The sequence below is a fragment of the Cyanistes caeruleus genome, chromosome 1 (assembly GCF_971803275.1).
Source record: "Cyanistes caeruleus chromosome 1, bCyaCae1.hap1.1, whole genome shotgun sequence".
NCBI lineage: Eukaryota > Metazoa > Chordata > Aves > Passeriformes > Paridae > Cyanistes > Cyanistes caeruleus.
Genome location: NC_141701.1, coordinates 86,936,261 through 86,946,595, shown reverse-complemented (window position 1 = coordinate 86,946,595; position 10,335 = coordinate 86,936,261). Strand labels below are relative to the sequence as shown.

The window sequence follows — 10,335 nt, the reverse complement described above, 5'->3', positions numbered from 1 at the left end:
CAGGTCACCAGGCTGGTGGGATGTCGAGGTGGCAGGGGGACAGCAGCTGCTGGGGATGTGGGGGGGAACAGCTGGCTGCTGCCTCGGTTCTGCTGCCTGGGGGGATGCTGTCTGGAGAGGTGGGGGGTGGGAGGGGAGAGATGTCTCCAAGAAGGAGCTGGGCCACCACGCACACTTTCCTCCAAGCCCATCTGCCCCTGCTCATCTGCATGGCTTCCCAAGGCTTTGATGCATGTAGACAAATGCCAGGGAAGTTTAATCCAGCTGGCTTGGGTGCTGTTAGGCAGGAAATTGCCACCCCTTTTCCAGGAAATTTTAATCACCTGAGTGAATACCAGGTGAGCCTGAAAATCTCGGGCTGAAAAGGATGGCATTGCAGAGAAAGGCAGGGGTTTTGTCCAGCACTGATCCTGCTAGCAGCTCCCTTGTGAGGAATGGGCTGTGCTGCAGGTGGTCCTTCAGTCTGCTCAGGCCACTTCTGAGGTGCTGGTCTCAGAGGAGCTCCATCCCTGGCTTGCAGGAAGAAGAGCACTTTTCTGGGCCAGGGGAAATCCCGAGGGCCCTGAAGTATGGGGCCAGGTCTGCTCATCTTCCACAATGTCCTACAACAGCAGGAATATTGTACAAGGAGGTGACTTAGGCAGTACTGTGGGTTTCCACAGCAGATGGCACGCCCTCAGCTGAAAATTTGCATAAATACCTTTCCAAGTAATGAGTATTTTCTAAATAGAACCAAAATCATATGAGAGGCAGGGAGGGGCATTTACGGGAAAGGCAGGTTTGCTACATTTGGATCTCATGCAAGAAATGGGATTAGTACTGTCCACAAAAGTCAGAGCGTGAATTTGTAAGGGTCTGGTTGAGGAAGTTCCTTAGCACAGATGGAATGACCTTGATGCTTTTGACCTGACAAAGCCAGTTAATGCCAAGAAGCAGCTTTTGTGTCCATGGCAGAGAGAAGAGCCCATTAATCCCCATGACATCTCTTCAGGACACCTCCATGTGAGCCCAATGGACCAGAGAGATCCCCACGTGGCATAGCGATGATTGCTGTTGAAGACTGCAACCCTAAAACCCAAGAGCCACCCTCTTTTTGAGGAAGAGTTTGAGAGGTGGAGAGGAGACAGGGGAGAAGTGAGTTTATTTAGAATTATCCACTTAAGGTCTTCTTCCCTAGTTGCTCTCAGAGCATTTTCCAGAGGACACTGCTATTCTTACCCTGGCTTATCCCATGGGGAAAATGAGGCACACAGCAGTAAGGTGGCTGAGCTCTGGTCAATGGAAAGCCTGGAGAAGGACCTTGCTCTCTGGGATTTCAGCTAGGGTTGCTACCAGTTAAGTGACATAAAAATATCTGTTCTTCTCTCTTTATTTAGAAATCACCATTTCCAGCAAGACGCAGGTAGAGGGAGAGTCAATAATCCCTGCTGCTTCCACTTCTTTTCCTTACTGTCTGCCTGTCAATTCCCTTTTACCATTTTACATGTGGTCACTTGATACCAGCAGCTGTTCTGGGACATCTCTATCTGTCACATCCTTCTTTTTATTTCAGTGTCCAAAAGTTTGAGTGCACCACAAAAAACAAAATACAACAAAACAGAAAAGCCCCACATTAACAAAATGTGAGTTTCCTCCCAGGTTCAGTTCTAAACACGTCACTTTAATGATGTCTAAACTACTCAGCACTTGATGAGCAAAACATTACTATCTTCTAGCCACATTTGTTTTCCCTGTCTCCCAGAGCATTATAGTCACCCAGGGAGAACTGCGTGTTCTACTTCGCTGCTGTAAAGCTATTATGGGTATGAAAAGTTCCCATTAATCTGCTCCACACATGGATGTTTCTGGATAAAGTTCAGTAGCCAGATCCCTCTTTCTTTGTGTGCATCAAACGAAGCAGAAAAACACCTCCAATTTAAAGACACCAAGTGAATAACCAAATAGATGAGATTAATTTTTGTTTAATCCACGTGGGCAGCGAAGCCAATGGCCAATGTTTGTGTGTGGACTTCTCCCGGGAGTTCATTACCAGCCGAGTCTGTAATAAGTTAATGCAGAGATTCCATGGAAATAGGGGGTTAATTATATGCAGAGGATGTTGGCCAATGTACAGCTTTGAACAACAAAAATAGCCCAAGTTTTGGATGTGGAATCAATTAACGAGGTCCATGACATGTACCAGAATTTGTTAAGATAGTTGTACTATAAGGATACTTTTTTCTTTTTTCTTTTATTTTCTTTTTTTTTTTCTTTTTCTTTTCCTTTTTTTTTTTTTTTTTTTTTTGTATAAAAAGCTAAAGAAAATAAGTGGATAATGGAAGGCAAGGGAGAGAAAGACATGAGACTGGTAATAAAACACTGGACTTTGGCCTGCAGCCAAGGCAGGCTTTTCAATGGGCCTGAAGTTTGGACGGCAGCACAGTTTGAACCAGTTTTCACTAACTGTCCAAAAGGTTATGCCGTAATAGATGGAGAGAAGAGGTTGATTTTAGTTTACCAACTCCCTTCTCTCTGCTGGCAGGAGTGTTATGCCGCTAAGATGCCGTAGTCATTACACTGACGGATATCAGCATGTGGTGCGGCCTGCTGCAGATTCAGCTCCAAAGCTGAAACATAAAAAATTCTCCTCAATGCTGGTTGGCACAAGCCTAATTTTTTCCCCCCTTTCCACATATGGTTTTAATATAAAATGTGTCTTTCTGCGCCTTTCTTTCCCCCTTTGCCACATCTTTAGAAATGGCTTCTTAAAAAAAAAAAAAAAAAGGAGTGTACAGAGTGTCACTCCTCTTTCCCTATATTCCTAGGTTTTAGAATTAATTGTATGTGTGGTAGTTCAGTAGTGCAGCTTGGGAGCTGAACAGAGCACAGCACATACCTTTGTATAGGGATGTTTCACAAAAAAAGCAGAGGAAGACCAGATTACTTTTACTTCAGAGCAGTGAAACACCCTTTTGGCTGTTACAAGTTTTCAAGGAGCCACTTAAACAGGTAGAATACAAATTTGAATGAAAAAGATCTGACCCATTTTCACCCTGTTTCACTTTAGGACAAGCTCTGGGTATGTTCCAGGCATTTCTAAAGTCCCTCACTGGTTTTTTTTCCTCACCCCCTTCCTTCCAATTTGGTCCCTAAACACATTAATTTGTTCCTAGAAATTATTTACTTGTTTGTTGTGTTTTGGGTTGGTTTTTTGTTTGTTTGTTCATTTTTCACACAGAAACCCTCAGACCAAAGCAAACAGTGCCACAGAAAAATGTTGCAATTCAACCCAATTTTGAGGGAAATGCCCCTGATAACTTCTCAGCTCCGAAGAGAAGCAGTGGAGACTGGGGCCACTGAGTCTCCATGGAAATCACGAAGGGTAAAGTTTGTTTGACTAATTAGTGGTAATCCTGAATAACTCTGTGGGCTTTAATTTATGGGGTTTCGACCATGTTCTATGCTCAGCTCCTCACGGAGTGCCTGGATCCCTGGGTTTTGTCACACATGGACTCCTGGAGACTGGCATGGTCTGGAGATCTGAGGGGCCACCTAGGGCACAGGGACATGGCTTGAGGTCAAGTGCCCTCCAGTCCTCTGCATCTGGTACTGGGCAAGCACATGCCTGGCTGTTGTCCCAGAGGTACTCTTGGGGATCCAGAATGCAGGCCAGGACATGGACACCCTTGTCCATCCAGTCTGAGGAGGCTGATTTCATGTGGGGCCTTGGTGTGCCACACCAGGGAAATGGACTCTGTCAGCAGGGGTGATACGGGGACCACCGTGACCTTTCACCCGCCTGCCTGGCTGCTTAGAGTTAAAGTGTTACCAGGGAAGGTGGCTGCAGCCTCCATACAGCACAGCTGTGGCTGCCCAGGGGCACCTGGGGACAAGGTTGGAGCCCTGGGAAGGGAAGGTTGTTTCTGTGGCAGCTCATCAGACAGACAGGAAAGCAGATGCTGGGGAGGCCAGGCTGGAGGAGGCAGGGCTGAGGTGACCAGCCTCAGGCCATTGGGGCCATGAGGAGACACAAAAGCTGTGGGGCTTGTTAGTCAGGGCCCCATCTTGCCAAAGGAGCCCACAGGGCCCCAGCCTGCCCAAGGAGCCCACAGTACAGGGTAGGTTCCTTAGCCAGTGTGTGGGAATGGGCAGTGCCTTTATTTTGCCTGTAGTACCAGGGGCAGCTTCAGGCACTGTTACAGGTGCACTAATTCTGAATGCCAGCATTCAACTCCCCCATGAGCCCCCAGAACCTGCCAGGTGTTAGAGCAGGAGCAGGCTACATCTGCTTTCTGGCCGGCCACAATTTTAAATGGAAAAGGTATTTCCCAAGACCACCTAGACCACCACTCCCTCATTTATATCCTGGAATTGGTCCAATCAGGGTTATAACCAAGTGAAATGGGAACATCCAGCCCCATCCAGCTGTAAGAAAACACTGCCTTTCTTTTGTTTTCTGAGCTATCTTGGGAGTGCCATAAGAGAGGGGGTCTCCACTGTCAGGATCTTTTTATTTCTTCCTTGTTTGGGAGTGCTTTAGGATGGGATGACCTGCTGCTAACACAGCTGAGCAGTGCCATGTCCCATGCCTTTAACACAGATGAAACTCTTCAGAACAAGAATGGGTGATGGCTGCCTAATTCCTCTGTAACCAACCTGAGCAAGGAAGTGTAATTATGATAGTTATCTAGTTATCACTGGGGGATGTTTCAAAGGGAAAGCATGTTAGATACTTTGACTAAGCACTTAATTTTTTTTTTTCTATCAAATTACTTCCATCCCAGCAGCTAGCTCTATGTACACAATAGCTCTGTTGGCTTCAATGAGGTCCTTCAGTTAAGGTCAGCTAAATACCTGCCCCATGATAGCAGGCCACAGAGCAGATGTGAGATGCCATGGTGTCACCTCATCCACTCCTTTCCTCTTTTGCTGCAGACCCCCCTAGCTTGTTTTCAGCATTTGGCTTTGTATAGTTTTAAATTAATCAAGCTCCATCGAACTTTACTCTTAAACCACTTGTTCGTTTCCCTTCTAAAATCCAGATTTTTGTTCACACTCAAATAAGAACGCAAACCAATATTTTATCTTTTCTGCAGTGTATCCCCAGGCAGAAATTATATTGTAATAATAAACTGGCTAGCTTGTTTTAACAGTTCCTGGCTTTTGGCTTTATGCAACACTGCAGGTGTGATTCTAGTAGCAATACTGTAGGTGTGAATTATTATGTTAGTGTAATAGGCTGTACTTTATTGTGCTTTATTGCTTAATTGGCTTCTTCCATAAGGTTTCTGCAGTTGCTACTGAGAACTAATACCAAGCTTTTCTATGAAAAGAGTGGTATTCCTTTTTTTTGTGTTTACTAAGGTCAGTAATTTCAGTGGGTGACTGGCTTTGGGAAATGAAGGAAAGATGTCACTAAATGAATTAAGAAAGTGCTTGCTAAGTCCTTAATAAAAAGCAGATCAGGCTAAAAGATGCTCCTTGTTATGCGCAGATACTTGTAACACCAAAGAGCCCTTTGGGAAAACAGCTGTCTGAGCTTTCTGGCAAAGGAAGCCCTCTCCCATGTTCAGGGAATTCCCAGGTGGTGGGCAATATCTCTGGGTAGTTATGCACTCTGTGACCTCCTCTCCCCTCTCTATCTTTCCCACCCATTGACTTTTTTTAGATGATGGAAGATCAAAGTTTTGTCTTCACAGCAACACACAGGCTGATCCCCTTGCAAGTGTACCCCTAGAGAGGTGCCCCCCTAGATACCCCCGGGTAGGGTACTGCCTCCCCCCACCACACAGATTGCCTGAAACATCAGGAATGTGGGCAGCCCTCCAAAGCATGTGCAGATCCTGCCACTCTGCCTGGGAATCAAGGGGCAGGGAGGAGTCCCAGGGGTACCCAGATGCCCCACGGATGCCTGCACCACTTGAAACCTGAGACAACTTCAGTATGTGCAGCCACACCCTGGTGTGGGGACCAAGGGTGTTTTTCAATGGTTTGAAATAATGAAAGCTGCTGCTCCTGTGAGTCACTCAAATTCCCACCATGTATGCTTGCTAAATGATTTCACCTCTGCTTCCCTGTGCTCCCCAGGACTGTGCCTACTCATGCTGCTGAAGTTAATTTTTGGTCTCACACCTTCATTTAAGCCTTTTTCTGTTTGTGTGGAGCTGCAGGCTTAGCAGAAAGATCTGTATTTACTTTCAGCTGGGTGAAATATTTATGCCTGGCATCTTGTTTGCAGGACTAGTGGGGTAGGTGATTTCCCAAGTGAGATCTTCATCAAACAGAGGAGGAAACTTTTGATTTTCCCTTCTTCTTGTAATGGTTTTTTCCAAAACTGTTAATGCAAAGCAGAACTGGGCAGTAGCTACAAAATATGCATGTAGATCTAGATTTTGAAGTCACAGAGTTTTGTCTGGTTCCCCCAAAATGCTGAAGCCATATCTGTAGGGGATGCTACGTTGCCTCACCAGGGATCAAACTGAAAATATGCAGAGCTGAAAGCCCAGTGTATGGACCATTAATGGTTGGGTTAATAGGTGTTAGCTGTGCACAGATTGTCCTTTTCTGTGGCTAAGACACAAAAAGCTGTAGTGCTCATTTCTTCCTTTTTCCAGGTCTCACCAGGTCTAGCCCAAAGAGATGAGCATGTTTGAGCTGTGTTTGCATTGTCTGACCAGGAAGACAGCACTCATCTCTGCCACAAAGGTCTCAGTGTGGTTTGTGCTGAAGTGGGATCCTACATCTGGGATCTACCCAAGAGCTACATCATACTATCTTAGAGATAGGAAAGCTTCATAAAGGGAGGACTTTGAATCAGGAGTTTGCTGTGCATTGCAACATTTATCGCCATGATTCACATACCTCCAGTGTTACTGCAAATCCAGGCAAAGTGTGAAATGATTCTCTCTCTTATCTTTAAGGAAATGCAACGTGCTCCAACCACACTGACTCTCAAAGTCAGCTCTACCCTGCTTTGAGCCACAGAAATTGTCAGGATTTTTGAAAAAGCTCAACAAACCACAACACCACAATCTAGCCAATTAATTTTGAAGTGCTTTGGGAATAATTCAGGTTTTTTTCACCTTATGCAGCTCCATAGAAACCCTTGGAGTTCTGCAGGTACAGAACAACCAAGTTATGAATGAGCTGGAGGCACTAAGAGAGGTGGAACATGATTAATAACTGTCAAATTACAGGGAACACTTGAAAATCCTTAAATGTCTCCCCTCTCCTACTTCATCCTGGCAACTAGGACATGACTCTTTAGTTAGGCTGTCTTTCCCTGAGGCAGTCCCTTCACTTGAGGTAGGAGATGATCTGAAGCCACAAGCAAAGGGTTCAGAAACTTTATGACAAAATCAGGATAAAAAAAGAGAGACTGGGTGAGCTGCCACACAGAGGATCACAGGAGGGAGTAGCTGGCATGTGTATGCCAGCACCAGAATCCTCAGACTTTCATCATGGGAACCACAGCTTGCCTGCCAGATAAACCAGCTCCTTTTGTATTCACAATTGCAAAATGTCTCTGCAGCAGCTCTAGCAATTGCTTAGAGAGGAAAGAAATAGAAAAACTTTTCTTGCATCTGTACCATAGCAGGTGTTTTACAAATTAAAGAAAAAATGATATTAATTCTGCATTTTATTTTGGCCCTTTGCTATATCCCTGCTCTGTGTCTGAAATGTTTTCTTCACCAAAGAGACAAGCAGAGGTAGTCAACTCTTTACAAACAGTGGTTTTAGGTTTATCAATGTTAAGGTTGTTTTCTTGTACACATTTCAGTAGTGTTTTTTAGTCTAGATAGCATAGGGTAACTGTATTTACTTTGTTGCCCTGCTGTGTTTAGCAGAAAAACTTAAGAAGTTTGTTTCTCACTCCTGTTTGCCATGGAGGCCTCAATCTCAGAGAAGATTGTAGGAGAAACTCAGTTAATCGAAGGTTAAACAAAATGAATGAAGTTTGTATGGTGCCCTGAAGGTTATTAGACTCAAGGTCTGAGCAGCTGCCAAGGGGAGTGAGTTCCAGGGCAGGAGCATTCATCTGAGAAATCCCAGTTGCTGGATGTGGAGGGGTTGAACTTGGGAGCTGCAGGCGCCTCCTCCCAGCTGAGCTCGGCTGCCATGGCTGCATGTGGGGTAGGTCCCCTGTCCCTTCCCACACTCCTGGTCCAGAGAACAAATGGATGGGAGGGCATGCTCCACTCCATGGGAGGGCAATAGGGACTTACCAATTGTTCCAGATGCCTGTCTGCTTCCATTACCAGCTATGGAACGAGCGGGGAGCTCTAAAATCCCAAAGGCAGGTAATTGCTGGGAGTTAGGGCTGATAAAAGGGCTCACGGAGCCTGCTACAAGGCAAGTTTGGAAGGGGCACAGAGTCATGGAGTGCAGCAAGCAATGCAGTGTGGTCAGCTTTGTCTCCTCTGAGCTGGTCTCTATCCACACATGTCTTTGTCTCCCTATCAGAGTGATGTTCTGGAGAGGCACCTGGTTTATCTTCCACTTCAGTCCAACTTGGAGATGGAATTGAGATCACAAGGTATGGATGCAAGATGGAAACAGACAGGCAAAGTGTTCTGATGTCCTTTCAACTTCCAAGTTTCTTCCAAGTGCCTCTTTCTATGATACAGAAGAATTTTGACTAAATAAAGTCATTAAGTGAAAACTATAAGAGCAAAGATAGAGATGTATCTGCAGGCTACACCTGCAGTCTTAGTGAATGTTAAGCAGCATGTTAAACCTTCCCATACATCAGTTTGTGTATCTGTGCAGCAGTCTTGATATTTTATTCCTCATTTATACCATAATTGCAGAAGTCCTTTATGCCAATGTAGACACTGATCTCACTGCATGTTGGAATTACAAAATATATGAGAGAGCTGGAATAACAAGAATGTGTGTTTTCTGAAAAAGTAGAAGGTTTCTGGAGGAGGAGTTTTCCCAAAGGGAGCTAAGTTTACAGATCTAACTCATTCATTCCTTTTTCCCTCTGAAGTTGACGCACACATGCACAAACACACAGGCTCCAGTATCTATTTCATGGACACATTCTTCCCATCTCACTGTGTAAAGGTCTTGAAAGCAATAGCTACTGGCAGTACCCCAATTCGACATATCTAATAGGTCCTTCCCAGTTTCAAAATCACTAAGGACGCACATGGCCAAATGAAAGCAGGGCTTAAACTACCTTGCTGTCAGAAGCAATGAAACTAGCTGCCTGTCCTCGTGAGCTTGATTTGTGGGCTCTTTGTTTTTGTAGTCTTGGTTTGCTGACTGCATCTCAAGAACTGTGTTGCTAGAGCAACATTGTTAATCTAACTCCTGCAAGTAACTCCAACTCCGACTGTTGAATGCAGGACTTTTCAAAATCTGATGGTACGCTGCAGTGGGTTTTCATTGTTTCCCAAATTTTATGGATTAATCGGCTCCAGGTGGAAGGATAAAAAAGACTGAATTTGATTGTTTATAAATTACATCTGACTCAGTGGATCTGCTTATATTTAGGAGGGCATGGCCTGCCTACCTACTTAGAGAAGGTATTTTTGATCAGCATCAAATGGCCTATCTCTACTGACTTAAACACAGCATTTCCAATTTACATCACCTCAGTGTTTGAACCTGATGTTACATGTGCAGACATTTCACCAGAGAAGGGATGCTACCTCTCTTCAGCTCCACATCTGACTTTCTCAGTGTTTGCATGTGATTGCTGTGTGTGTACAGAGATATGGAAGCACATGTATGATCACAAAATATCTATGCTTTGCCATGTTTTCCTTAGGTGGGAAATCTTAGGTCCAGCAACTATCAGAGAAAAACTTATTGATGCAAACAACCATTGGAGGAAACAAATTCCCTCAAAATAGTCCTTGTGGTTTGCACCTGGTCAGGACACCATGAATCTCCAGGCTAATGGCAACAGAGCTCCTTTCTGGTTGACATGCATTTCCCAGGCCTAAATTTCTGTTAGGAGTTTTTTTGGGGTTTTGTTGGTATTTTTCCCTCCTAGCAATTGTCACACTGCTGTTCATACTTCCCGGCCTAGAGGAACTCTGTCCAGGCTTTATCTTAGTGGTTTGTATTCCTATGGTCACCACAGTTCAGGCTTATTCTTTTCAACAAAATTAATTATTGTTAGGTTATCTGGGAGTTTGACTCAGAGACTGTATTCCACTAATAAGCATAATTTTGAAGAGTTTGTGTTTAAAAAGAACTGTTATCTACTGCTTACTGGCAGGTTTTACATCTTGCATCCCTGTTGAGATTGATTTCCTTTACATGCCTAATTACTGATGACACAGTTAGATAAAAGCTAAAGAGATATCTTGCAACTGGGGAAAAAAAAAAAAAGAAAAAAAA

General features: G+C 44.5%; 2 long non-coding RNA genes across 2 annotated transcripts in view; one reads left to right on the top strand and one right to left on the bottom strand.

The window, feature by feature from the left end:
* Window positions 1-3,276: 3,276 nt before the first annotated feature.
* The window catches only part of LOC147655702 (uncharacterized), a 15,017-nt gene continuing 7,958 nt past the window's right edge, over window positions 3,277-10,335 (top strand). The window contains exon 1 of the long non-coding RNA XR_015290217.1: window positions 3,277-3,361. This is a non-coding gene — a long non-coding RNA (uncharacterized LOC147655702). The remainder of the gene's footprint in view (window positions 3,362-10,335) is intronic.
* Window positions 7,610-10,335, bottom strand: part of LOC111924034 (uncharacterized) — a 12,666-nt gene continuing 9,940 nt past the window's right edge. Inside the window, exon 3 of the long non-coding RNA XR_015290227.1 lies at window positions 7,610-8,595. This is a non-coding gene — a long non-coding RNA (uncharacterized LOC111924034). The remainder of the gene's footprint in view (window positions 8,596-10,335) is intronic.